Source organism: Brassica oleracea, chromosome C6, assembly GCF_000695525.1.
Source record: "Brassica oleracea var. oleracea cultivar TO1000 chromosome C6, BOL, whole genome shotgun sequence".
NCBI classification, from domain to species: domain Eukaryota; kingdom Viridiplantae; phylum Streptophyta; class Magnoliopsida; order Brassicales; family Brassicaceae; genus Brassica; species Brassica oleracea.
The window spans coordinates 5666486-5679489 of record NC_027753.1 but is presented as its reverse complement, the minus strand read 5'-3'; the positions used below and the strand labels follow the sequence as shown (position 1 = coordinate 5679489).

General features: G+C 30.8%; 2 long non-coding RNA genes and 1 pseudogene across 2 annotated transcripts; 2 read left to right on the top strand and 1 right to left on the bottom strand.

Moving 5' to 3' along the window:
- Window positions 1-1483: 1483 nt before the first annotated feature.
- LOC106298859 lies at window positions 1484-3435 on the top strand. Its single transcript, XR_001261587.1, has 4 exons — window positions 1484-1698; window positions 1792-1815; window positions 2008-2237; window positions 3074-3435. It is a non-coding gene; the product is annotated as an uncharacterized LOC106298859 (long non-coding RNA).
- A 3105-nt stretch (window positions 3436-6540) lies between these two features.
- LOC106298972 lies at window positions 6541-7771 on the bottom strand. Its single transcript, XR_001261624.1, has 2 exons — window positions 7459-7771; window positions 6541-6784 (listed from the first exon to the last, which is right to left on the bottom strand). It is a non-coding gene; the product is annotated as an uncharacterized LOC106298972 (long non-coding RNA).
- A 2960-nt stretch (window positions 7772-10731) lies between these two features.
- LOC106297305 lies at window positions 10732-12587 on the top strand (annotated as a pseudogene).
- Window positions 12588-13004: the final 417 nt, after the last annotated feature.

Here is a 13004-nt window from a genome sequence, read left to right as displayed (position 1 = left end):
AATAAGTAAATATATAATATAAGAAATAGAAATGTTACATTAAACAATAATAAGTAAATATACAATATAATAAAAATAAATAAAAAATAAATATACAATATAAGAAATAGAGATATTACATTAAACATCTATCATAATTTATAATCTGATATAAAAGCAAGAAAATTAGAAAACGTAAATATATAATTAAAAAATGAAAAAAACTAAATTAAACATCTATCTGAAAAATGTATCTATACTAATAAAATGGAGCTCTATACTAATAAAATAGAGCTTTTGAGGTTCCATAGGACGTTCACATCAACGGAAAAAAATTCTTCTAAAATATGACACAAGGCATTAACAAAAAAATAAAAAATAAATATACATATAAAGAAAAAAAAAATAAGTAAATATATAATATAAGAAATAGAAATGTTACTTTAAACAATAATAAGTAAATATACAATATAAGAAAAATAAATAAAAAGTAAATATACAATATAAGAAATAGAATATTACATTAAACATGTATCATAATTTATCATCTGATATATAAGTAAGAAAATTAGATTACGTAAATATATAATTAAAAAATGAAAAAAACTAAATTAAACATCTATCTGAAAAATGTATCTATATTAATAAAATTGAGCTTTTGAAGCTCCATAGAACATCCACATCACCGGAAAAAACTTTTTCTAAAAGATGACACGTGTCATTAATAAAAAATAAAAAATAAATATACATATAAAGAAAAATAAATAATAAGTAAATATACAACTTAAGAAATAGAAATATTACATTAAAAATAATAAGTAAATATAAAATATAGGAAAAAATAAATAAAAAGTAAATATACAATATAAGAAATAAAAATATTACATTAAACATCTATTATAATTACATTAAACATCAATCATAATTTATCATTTGATACAATTAAGAAATGAAAAAAAAAAATTAAAAATCTATCTGAAAAATGAATAACCAAAGTCTTCGATCTATCTATATCTAGTGATTAACATATTTTTTATGTTTGTTATGCTTTGGAAATTACAATATTGTGTTATCTCTGGAACTTATCTATGAATTGTGTAATGAACAAAGAAAAATCCATTCATTAAGTATCCGAAAGGCTAGTGTTAGTTCACTACCAAAATAGCTTTGTACAAAAGGTCAATTTGAACTTTGTTATGTTGAACTTTTGTAAATCTTAACAAAAGATTTACAATGAAAACAATAGCTTATGATTACAAGAACTTGAATGAATGAATAAAACATAAGATAAAGAATTGTTTTTAATAGATTGGAGACAAAGTGAATATATTATCTAATTATATAAAGTACACCTTGAATCACTCCCAGGAGGTCCACATCAGATGACACGTCATCAATTCGTGCTCTCTTGAAGCGACACATGTCACCGAGGAGCAAAACTCTGTGTTTCATTAAGTGTCCGTACGGGCTTTTTTTTATTATTTTTGGCCAAGATGGGCTTCGATACAATCGTTATGGCCTTGCGAATAGACCCAAAAGTGCTTCTCCGCTAAACCTAATTGTCTCCTTCGTTCATCTGATTTTGACTTCGGCGGCGAGGATGACGATCCATTGTTCTCTATCTCCTGTAACGGAACTCTGACTTTAATGGCAGTAATACAGACGCCCAGTACGAGCCATTCAATCCGTCGTTTCCGGCGAAATCTCTGCTATAAATAGGTTAGTATTCCCCTTCTGGAGATCTTGCTCTCTTAATCTCTGTGCTACTCATCTCTTTTATTCTTTTTTCCATGCTTACTTTGCTCTTGGAAGGCGGTGAAACTTGAGTATAAAAAGGTTAGCATCCCTACTCTCAAAATTATCCTATCAATCTATTTGAAGAATGAAAAAAATTTCGCTGAGTGTAGGTGGTCCTTTTGTAGTTTTTAGTTTGTAATTTAGCATCTTTGAGATCTGCATTTTTCTTCCCTCAAGTAAAAAAATTATGTCCTTTGTTATGCTTAAATTCCATTGTTTACGAATTTTCAGGTTGAAGTTAAGAAAGACAATATGCTGGAGTCCTCAAAGGATCTCTTCTTTCTAACTTCATCTCGTATTTGATACTACAAGCTGGTACAAATCTGGAGGATTTAGTTATGAACTTTCTCCCAAGGTGGCTTAATGTGAAGCTTAATCTTTCTCCAAGCCCAGTTCTTGGATTTCATGGTTATTTGCTTGAGGGAAAACTGGATTCTCCAAAACTCTGGTCAGCAGAACAAGTAAGTAGCTCACTGGCTATAGCTATTGACTTTCTGTTCAGCCACCTAAATTTTTAGCTTTGCTTTTCCGACATGCAGTAGAGTAATATTGAAAATTACAGTATTAGTTTGAGACAGCAAAATGAGAAACTTTAATGAAATGTATCAGGTTAGTACTGTATATATGATGTGGCCTGGGTATTTTTCCTATTCCAGTGTTAGGCTCTTTGCTTGAATTGTTAGGGTTGTCTGATAGAGTTTAGGTATAGATTCTCTCACAATCACTCACCAGACTCAATTCCAAACACACACACAAAGATCTATTCAATTAAAAGAATGTATTACACTTTGAATCCGAACAATCTCTTCTTTATGAAACGTTGCCAAGTCTCTCTGTCATACCATATTTTTTTCTAGGACTTTTATCTTCATATCGTGTAACTTGAAGTGAGGTTTCCGAAAGTGTAATAGGAATTAGGGAATTTGAAATGAGATGTGTCTGTAATGTATTGGGTTCGAGGAATAGACTCTTTGGTTCTTCTTTTTGTTGAGGGCCTTAAAATATCTTCGTATGTACTTCACAAAGATATAGATATCTTAATCGACTAATCTGGTTTGATTATTTGCGTGGATGGATTTTTTCTGGTAATCTATTTATTCAAAGGGATGTAGCAGCCTCTGTAGAAGAAATTTTCATCCATTTGTTTTGTTTTATTTTGTGCTCCATATATATTTATAGAGACTTGGATAAAAATGTTTTCTGTGTTTGCATATCTGACATGTTTGTCTAATAGCGTCGTTGTTGCTTTGCTAATTAGACTTTTTGGGTTGATATTGTTTAATATGTTTTCCAGCAGGTTTCAATCAGTTAAATAGTTATTTCAAAAAAGGTGAAAAAAAATAATGTGATGACGACAACTTTGTGGATCACAAATGGCAAAGAAGATCCCTCTCTGTGATGGCAGGAAGAGTATTTACTCAGCTGGGACACTGCCCTTAGAGAGAGAAGATTTTTTTTTGGATTTGAATAACAAGAAGTTTCTGGTTCTTCATCTAGGTAATGCTTATTAATGTTTTTGTAGATGGTTTTATTTTTCCAAAGGTGGGATCTGTACTCTTTTTACAGTTTTTAGTAATGTGAATCATATATTCTTTTGGCATGAGGGAAATGCAACTCAATTTTGCTATAAAGCTGGTGAAGTTTGATTTTTATCAGTTACAGAACAAAACAAAATACGTGGATGTTGCTCCTTATGAAATTTTTATTTTTACAGAAAGAGATCTTGCTCCTTACAAAATCACCTAAGTTTTGATGTTGTTCTGTTCTCATGAGTCTTCCATCTCAAAAAAAAAGTGAAGACTAAAAATTCACTGATTGGAGTAAACATTTAATGTTAGTAATGCATATATTCTTATTATTTTCTGCTTACGACCGGTTCACGATCTAACCCAAAGATGCTGCAGCATGTATGATCTTCCCTCAAAAAGCTTATTAAGGCAAACATTACTTTATGTTAGACAAATCGTATGATTCGGTTAATGTTACTATCCCAAGGAAAGCTGGCAGAGGTGCTTACTTCTAACTTCTAATACGTTTGTTCTTTTATCCAGATCTAAAGCATTGAATTCAATCCATGATTTTCCAGAGAGAAACTGTTCTTTTTTCAAAATACCAATAATAATTCAAAAATAAACATACAAAAATGAAAAAATCCATATTTATTAGTGTATAGAGAATCTAACCAACCGTGGTTCTAAAGAATTTTATTCTAAATACAATCATAATCAAGATAAATTTGTGATACCTAACAAAAAAAATAGTGAAATTACATTTATAATTAAAAGTACATATATATTTTCCAATGTTCATTCAAATATAATATGTTTATGTATTATTTTCAACATACTGTCCCGCCCGTAGGGCGGGTTTATCCTAGTTAAGACCAAAATGTCTATCTTTCTATTTTTTTTTTTTTTTTGTCGACTGCTTGTCTATCTTTATATCTTACTTTCATATACCTCAATCTAGTAAAATATCTCATTTTCTGTTTGTTTCCTGCCATTATTTTTTCTTGGATCTTACGCGAAGACTAAGCGAAACCCACATTTGTTGGCTCAAATAAGTCATAATGAGCTATATTGCACTTTCAGAGATGCATTATTTGTGGATCTAATCTACAAAGATTCATGATCACTCATTGATATAAGTTTTCGAATTAAATCAAACAAAAGTAAAGTAAAAATGAATAACAGAGAAATTTAAACGGTGGAAAGTTTGATTAGGAAAAATATAGACTCAAGGATGTTCTTAGGTAAATCAGAATGGAAAATTAGACAAATTGCTAAGGCTGTATTTAAGAACTGTTCTTGAACTAAAATTACATTAATCAAAACAATCAACTTTCACTGCATAGATTATCTATGTCAAGATCTTACAATTTCAAATTTCTTTACAAATTCAACAGTTCAGATAAGCATTAAACATGAGTTTGTTAAGTTCACAAAATTCATAAACCAAATTTCTTCAATGATAAATATTTTTTTCATCTAAAATTAAGTCAGGAAATCAATAACACTTTCACATCTATCAATTATCCTAAGATCTAAACTACGAGGGATCAATCTAGAACTAGCATTAATTTCAGTCCAGGTGAAGAACAAAAAGACTGCCCTAGAAATTATATCCAATCTAACAATTCATTCTTAACCTTTAAAAACTCTAAATCTAACAAGCAGATCGAACATGATTAATGAAACCTAAACTATTATTTGAATAAATTTCATTAAGAAATCAAAAGAGTAAATAAAGGAGTTCAAAATCTTCTCTCTACAAAATGAGTTTCTGTTTGTCTCTCCCAAAATATCAAGCAATCTCTCTCCAAAGTCTGAATAATATTATAATAACTTTAGAAACCTAAAATATAGTCTAAAACACAAAGTGACTTGTTTGCAAATAAGTGTAAATTTTGGATCAGTTTTCAATTCTTGAAACTTGTTAAAAACTCGTCGAAGAGTGTTGTGTGATCGGTGTTGACTGACACCAAAAGAATGATGTCGATCGGCACCAAGTCTAAAGATTCAATCCGACTTGTTCTTTTCAGCTACAATGTTCCTCAGGTTGTAAAGTGCTCGAAAAACTTTATTTTTTTCCAAAACGTACGTGAACGTACAATGACTCAAAGGACTCGAAGAACACTAAAACTTTAAAAATTGGACTTATATCATTGTCAAAAGTCCAAAAAATCCCATGATATATCAATTGGTTAATTGAAATCTAAAGTTAAGATACATATACAGATATAAATAACTATTCACCTCTGAAATTTATTCATTTCTAGATGAATCAATTTTATGTATAAATTATTATTTTTACTTTATTGTCGTTTTGTAGATTTCAAAGTTAAAAGTTTCTATTTTTGTTGCTTTCTTTTTTTGTTTCTTGCAACTTGGTGCTGGAGAAAACAACCGACTTTCCCAGCAAACAAAACACTTGGATTATGCAATAACTTAAAAGTCCTTGTTATTTGGTATCAAGTATAGAGATTGTCTTCTGAGAGACTGAGACACACTAACAAGAACAAAATTAGAAACCAGGACCTCAAACACTCAATGTCCTGTTATCATGATTCTCATGGTCCTTTGCAAGAGGAAAGTATTAAACACTAGTTCAGGTTGGACAGTGTATAGGACTACAAAAACAGACATAGAAATGGTCAAGAGATATGCAAATTGGATTTCTTATAACAGTTATCAAGTCTCCTACTGAAGTACTTGAAGTAAACCAACAATTTTTTTAATATTCATTATAGTTTATACACAATGGAAAATACATTTCATCAATTCTGAATTGGACTGGTTCAAAATATGATGCAAATCAATAAATTAATAAAATAATATTTGTAAAATAATTCTATAAAAATATATAGCACAACTAAAATTATAAATTATTAATTTATATATGTGCAGTTTATATAAGTAGAAACTAATTTTTTTTAATGTTCGCAATGGAGTCTATTTCTATTTTGCGTTTCATTTTAAAATATTTTGATGATATTTAGTAAAATTATATTTGAAACTCATCTAACTATTATTATACATATTTCATATGTATACTAAGTAATATAATAAAATAATATGAAAGTCAAATTTAACACACTAAAATTAACTATTGTTTTATTTTACAATATATTCTAAAATATAAAAATATAAAGAAAACTTTTGAAAATTAATAACTCCATAAATAATAAAATAAAATACTATAGGTCTAACATTATTAATTTATAGAGTTTTTAATGTACATAATACACTAACACATACAATATACTTTTTTTTATCAACTCACATACAATATACATAAAATCGAAATAAATTAAAAGCTTGACTTGTGAGCTCAGAAACAACACATTACATAAATATATAAAGAGACCCATATATAAACAATGTGCACCAGCACTTCACCACATGTCCACTGGTTTAGATGTAGAACTAGGGGGATGGAGTTCTACCACCACCACCAGGTCGACTTGTTGATGGTCCTGTAACTATCCCTGTACCCATCAACCTTCTCCCTACAATTCACGATATATATATTTAACTATATAAATGAAAGGTTTGTGAATATTTCAGTTTCAAACGACGATAAAAGGCAGCAAATTACTATAGACGAACTGTGTTAATGAAACCAGATTACAAAAAACATTCAAGGGGAAAAAATATAAGAAGAGGTAGATTATAATATTGATTTTATGCCAAATTATGACCACCATTCAGTTAAAAAAAAAAAAAAAAAAAAAAAAAATTATGACCACCACTTTGTACTTGTGTTGTGGTAGTGGTACATCTCGTGGCCTAGCTAGGTAGACGGCCAAAATATTTTAATATACAGAATACAAAAAAAAAAAAACATTTTTATACTTTCTTATTTTAGCTAAACTTCCATTTCGATCTATCCCACTTAACGTTTTGAGACATATTCAACATCTCATCCATAGACAAATTTCATGAACTCAAATGGCAGGTACGCAACTTAATTATATATGTTATGGTTTATGCATGGTCGGAACTGGCACAACTTAGTAGAATATTGGCCTTGGATCCAAATATTTTTAGAAGTTTTTAACATAGGATAAAATCCAAATTACAAAATATTTTATTTATTAAAGTTCTTAAAAATTATTTGCCCATGATATCTCAGATCCAGCTTGGATTTATGCATGTTATTTATTTGTATTGAAACACTGACCGATGACTGAAAGTGGTTGTTGATGAGACGGTATAGCAGCTTCGGCAAGGCAAGGTATGACGCAAAGAAGCAGAAGCACAATGAATGCTTGACTTAGCTGTGAAGAACCCATGTCTCTTTTCTCTTTATCTCTATCTCTTCCTTCACCGATAGAAGGCTTTACATATAACCATGGATCGGAGAGGCGGAAAGTGTAAGAAATACTATCAAAACTAGAGAAAAGGATAAAGCAAAATGAAAAAGCTGCAACTGTTCTTCTCCACTCAATTCAATTATTGCTCCTCTTGATATCTCTCAGTGACATTTTTTTTTTCTTTTGTCGCCACCAATGGTATCTCTAGTATTTATTTAACCAACCAAATTAGCTTTAAATTATTAAGATACGTGGAGACATCTCATGGTGTAAGATCTATAATTTAGTTACATTATTTTAAGAAATTTTGGGTTCTTAGTTAGGATAAAATTCCTTCTAAAAGTAATATGGATGACCTACTTAGTTTAACAAGATTATGGTAAAACTAGGGGTGTACACAGATAGATACTACTATAATTTTTAGTATTTGTGATTTGTTTCGTACTTAAAGGATATATAATTTTATAATTTTCTTTGGTTTAGAAAATACGGATATCTGATTTTTCAGATATCTAGAAAATTTACATATTTACAAATATTTACGGATATCTCATCTATTTTGTTTAGTACAAACAAAAATCTAGAAAAACATATACTAGATTATTTTCAAAAATTATATTTTACATAATTTAAAACAAAAGTAAAGATTAGTGAAATTACATGTTCTATAAACTTTTAAAATTATTTAATTTTTTTTATAAAACATTGAAATTTAGAAAATTGAAATTTTATAAAGATTTATATTCATTTCTTAATTTAATACTTTAATAAATAATTATATATATATATATATAATTATCTGTTAAAATAAAAATTATAAAAATTATACAGTTAAAATTCTATATTTAATTGAAGATATATATATCTATTATATAAAAGTCGGTTCAGAACGGATATCTCTGAGTATAAAATTTTAAGTATTTGTGATTTGTTTCGTTTTTAACAGATCAAATCAAAATTAACAGATGAAATGCTTAGCCCTGAGTAAAATTGATACATTTCAGATAAACTTGTTAAACTTCAATTATTGCCACTATAATAAACTCTTTCTGAAAAATATATAAATCATAGTTATCATTAAGCTTCTTGAGACATGAGACACTCTGAAACATCATAACCTGTTTCATGTTTTAAGAATGATTCATTCTTCTTCTCGACTGATTCTTGTGGTCTAATAATCCAACTTTATTTTACCAGTCAAGTGAAATACAAAAGAAAAGAAAAGTGTATTGGCTTTTGTGAATCATTTCTCTGCTAAAAGAAGGTGGAAATAGGGCTGGGCAAATAAACCAAAGCCGAAAATCCGAACTGAATCCGATCCAATAAAAATGAATCCGAACCGATCCGAACCTGACATAAATACCGAATGGATCCTGTTTTTTGGTATTTTGGGTTATGGGTATTATCCGAACCGAACCTGGACCTATATGGATATCCGATAGAACCCGAAACATTTAAAATCACAAAAAGAACTTCTACCAAATATGATCTTAATTCTTAATATGTATCCAAAATACTTTAAGATATTATTGAACTTCTAAAATAATCATCTATTACATGAAGGTTGATGGTGGAATGTGACGGTTGAAGCCTGAAGTTTTTAGATTTTGGTTTTGTTTTCTCATTTCATGAAAACTTAGTTTTTGTTTTATGATTTCATTTATCTGGGTTTTTTTCCATCACTAACTATGTTTATCTTTCGCTTGATTTTGAATGATCACGTTTGATGTTTTTTTCTTATTTTTGAATCGATTTTAGTTATGTTTTGGCTATTAAAATATGTACAAATCATGTATTTTAAATCCGAAGAACCGATTTCATTTATGTTTTAGTTACAAAATAGGTACAAATCAGGTATTTTTAAACCGAAGAATCGATTGAGACCCGAACCCGAAAGTACAATGGGTTATACCGGTTTTTTGAAGATTTACTAACCCCCGACCCGAACCCGATAGAACCCGAACCGGTCCCGAACCGAACTTTTATATAATCCGAATGGGGTTGATTTTGATAAACCCGAAAATCCAAACACGAATAGATAAAACTGAAATCCGATTGGAACCTCGAATGTCCATGCCTTAGGTGGAAACTAGAGTAACACATTTTCTCTATTTTTCATTTTTCCTTTTATTTTCGCTTAGTTACGCTAAATGTCTACCAATCACACTCATACTAAGCCTAATAGGCCTTAATCCGGTGATGGGACAGGCCCATAAAATATCAAATCTTCTATCTAACTTTCATCTACCGCAGATCCAGCGAAGCCTCTCATTTCGTGCGTCTCTCTTTCTTATCATTGTTCCTTGGAGTCTACGCGAAGACTGATCCAAACCCACATTTGCTGGCTTGTTTCATTGCTTAGTTAACTGAAATCTAAAGATGAGATACATAAATATCAAAAGAAACGATTGATCCCTATGTTTCCACGAAATTTATTCATTCCCAGAAGAAGGCATTCCGTGTATAGTTAAACCAACGTTTGCTGACTTCTTTTATACTCCATTTGTTTCAAAGTAGTTGATGTTTTAGTTAAATGTACAAGAATTAAGATATTTACTTTTTATTTAAAAAGTAGCATTAAAAATATAAAATAAAATTAATTCAACCAATCATAAAAAAAACTATAAAACATCATTGGTCACACAGTTTTCAATAAAACTAAAACTAATATAAAATGTCAAAACATCATGTATTTTGAAACATTCAAAACTCTCCAAAACATCATGTATTTTGAAACGGAGGGAGTAATATAATCGTTTTGTAGTTTTCATAGTTTTAAATTTATTTAAATTTTTTGGCTTTAAGTACATAACTGCAACAAAGAAAAGACAATTTTATTTGACTTAGAAAACAAAATTTCAGATGATCAAACTGCACAAAATAGGAAGAAACTGCCTTTAACCATAAGATAAAGATGGTTGAGCTGACTAACAAATAAAACAAGACGTAGATTTTGCTTTAAGTTAATTATTAACAAATGTTAACACATCTTGTACTTTTTAAGATCAAATCTTGATGCTATGGTTTATCTAAAGAACACTTGATCCGGTGGGTTTGGTAAGACATTTGGTTTATCTACCAAAAATTGTTAGAAAATCCATAATAAAAGAGTTGTTGAAGCATTTAGTAAGTAACAGACAATGGCTGAAACAAAGAGCCTTGAGAGACTTAAAGCAATGAGAAGTTTATTAAAGAGTGAGATGGAAAAAACAAAAACATCTTCATTGGTTCTTGAAAAGACAGGATCTAAGCTTGAAGAGATCAACACCAAGTTGCTGTCTTTAGAAGCTGATGTTAAGGTAGATAGATGGAGATCTTCTCCTTTCTTTGATCATATCCGTTACACCATTGCTCCAGTATCAGCTGCTCTGAGAGTCTTTGCTACGGTTCAAGAACTCGAGAGAGATCTCATGTCATGTAATGAAGTTCTTGGTTATGTTTCTGATGTTAAATGTCTTGGAGAAGCATTGAAGCTTCTGACAAGCAGCTGTGTTCTTGCTCTTAACTGGCTTGAAGAGACAACCAAGTTCCTGTCTGAAAATGGAATGCCTGAAGATCATCCTTGCGGATTACGGTTCAGAACTTCGATAAAGCTTCTGAAGGAACTTCAAATGACCGAGGCTCGTGCTTATCGAAGAGGAGGGAGTCTCCACACAGCGTTGGAGAGTCTCGAAACAGAACTTGAGATGATTCTTGAAGAGGAGGAGGTTTTGTCTGAATATAACTTGAGAGACATGAAGGCAATCATCAAGAGATTAGATGCTCACACAATGTTAACAAACTGTGTGCATGTTTACATCAAGAACCGCACAAGAGTCATTCAGAAACGGTTTGAGATTGATTATCTCAAGAAAACAATCACAGAAGCTGACATTGAAGGCTATATAGGTCAATGGAGATTGGATATGGAGATAGCTGTGAAAGAGATCTATGAGTTTGAGAGTAACCTCTGCTATGAAGTGTACAAAGATTTTGGAGAAGAAGAACATGTTCCACTGCGTTGCTTTGGAGCAATAGCTTCAAACACAGGGATGCTTCAGCTTCTCAGGTTTGGATCAAGAATCAGCAAATGCAGGAAAAGTCCAGCAAAGCTGCTGAAACTCTTGGAATGTTTCTCGACAATGGACAACGTTAGAACTGAGTTTAACAGGTTGTTTAGAGGGGAGCAGTGTTTAGAGATACGTAGAGAAACAAGGGAGTTAGTTAGTAATCTAGTTAAAGGTGTCTGCGAGATCTTTTGGGAGTTACCTTGTCGGTGGAGCTTCAAAGACCAAACTGTCCTCCTCTTGATGGTGGTGTCCCCAAGCTTGTAAGTGTTGTGACTGAGTACTGCGACAAGCTGCTTGGAGACAAGAACAAGCCTGTCTTATCAAAGATCCTTGAGATTGATTTGGGTTGGAAGAATGAAAAGTATCAAGAAGAGGTACTCATAGGTCACATGTACAACATACTGAGAGAGATTGCTTTGAACTTGGATGCATGGTCTAGTTCCAACAAAGAGACAGCTCTTTCTTACATCTTTATGATGAACAACCACTCTCACTTCTGCGGTCTGAGAGAGACTCCTCTCGGGTTAATGATGGGAGAGTCTTGGCTAAACGCACATGAGAAGTATAGAGACTACTATGCAGCATTGTATGTTAAAGAAAGCTGGGGAAAGCTCTTGTCTCTACTCAACAACAAAGCTCAAACCATGAAGAGAGCATTACAAGCCTTTGCTAAAGGGTTTGATGAGATTTACAGAAAGCAATCACATTGGGTTGTTGAGGATGAGAAGGTGAGATGGAGGATATGTGAAGCTATGGTAAGAATGGTTGTGCCTAGATACAAGAGTTATTTACAAAGTTATATAATGTTTCTTGTGGAAGAAGGTGATCATAAGAGTCATGGTAAGGACTTGAAGTATACTCCAAAGGGTTTAGAGATGAAGCTGAAGGCAATGTTTAAGAGCAAAGAGGGAGCAGAGTATTCTCACTTTGATGGAAATATGGATTAGTCAGAATCATCACTTGATATTAGAAGAAGCTGTATGATACTTAGACACAGAAACTATACTTGTTCTAGGTGAAGACAGATTAGCCTTAGCCTTACTTGAAGAAGTGTGTAGTGTATTTGTATATGTGACATAGAGAAGGTGTACACTTAGCTGTTTGTACTTTTGTGGATGATGCAAATAAAAATTGAATCCCAAGAGATTAGGTGCACATCAACACTATATACAGTACTATTATTTATTATATCATAAAATGACAATATTAATAACTGCAATTTTTAAAAAGAAGTTACTGAAATGTTAAAGAAATTAAATTATTGTAATTGATAAAATAATATTTTATATATACAGCACATATCTTACACGTTTTATTTTAAAATATTTAGAGTAAAAAAATTACAACTTTTTTTTTTTTTTTTT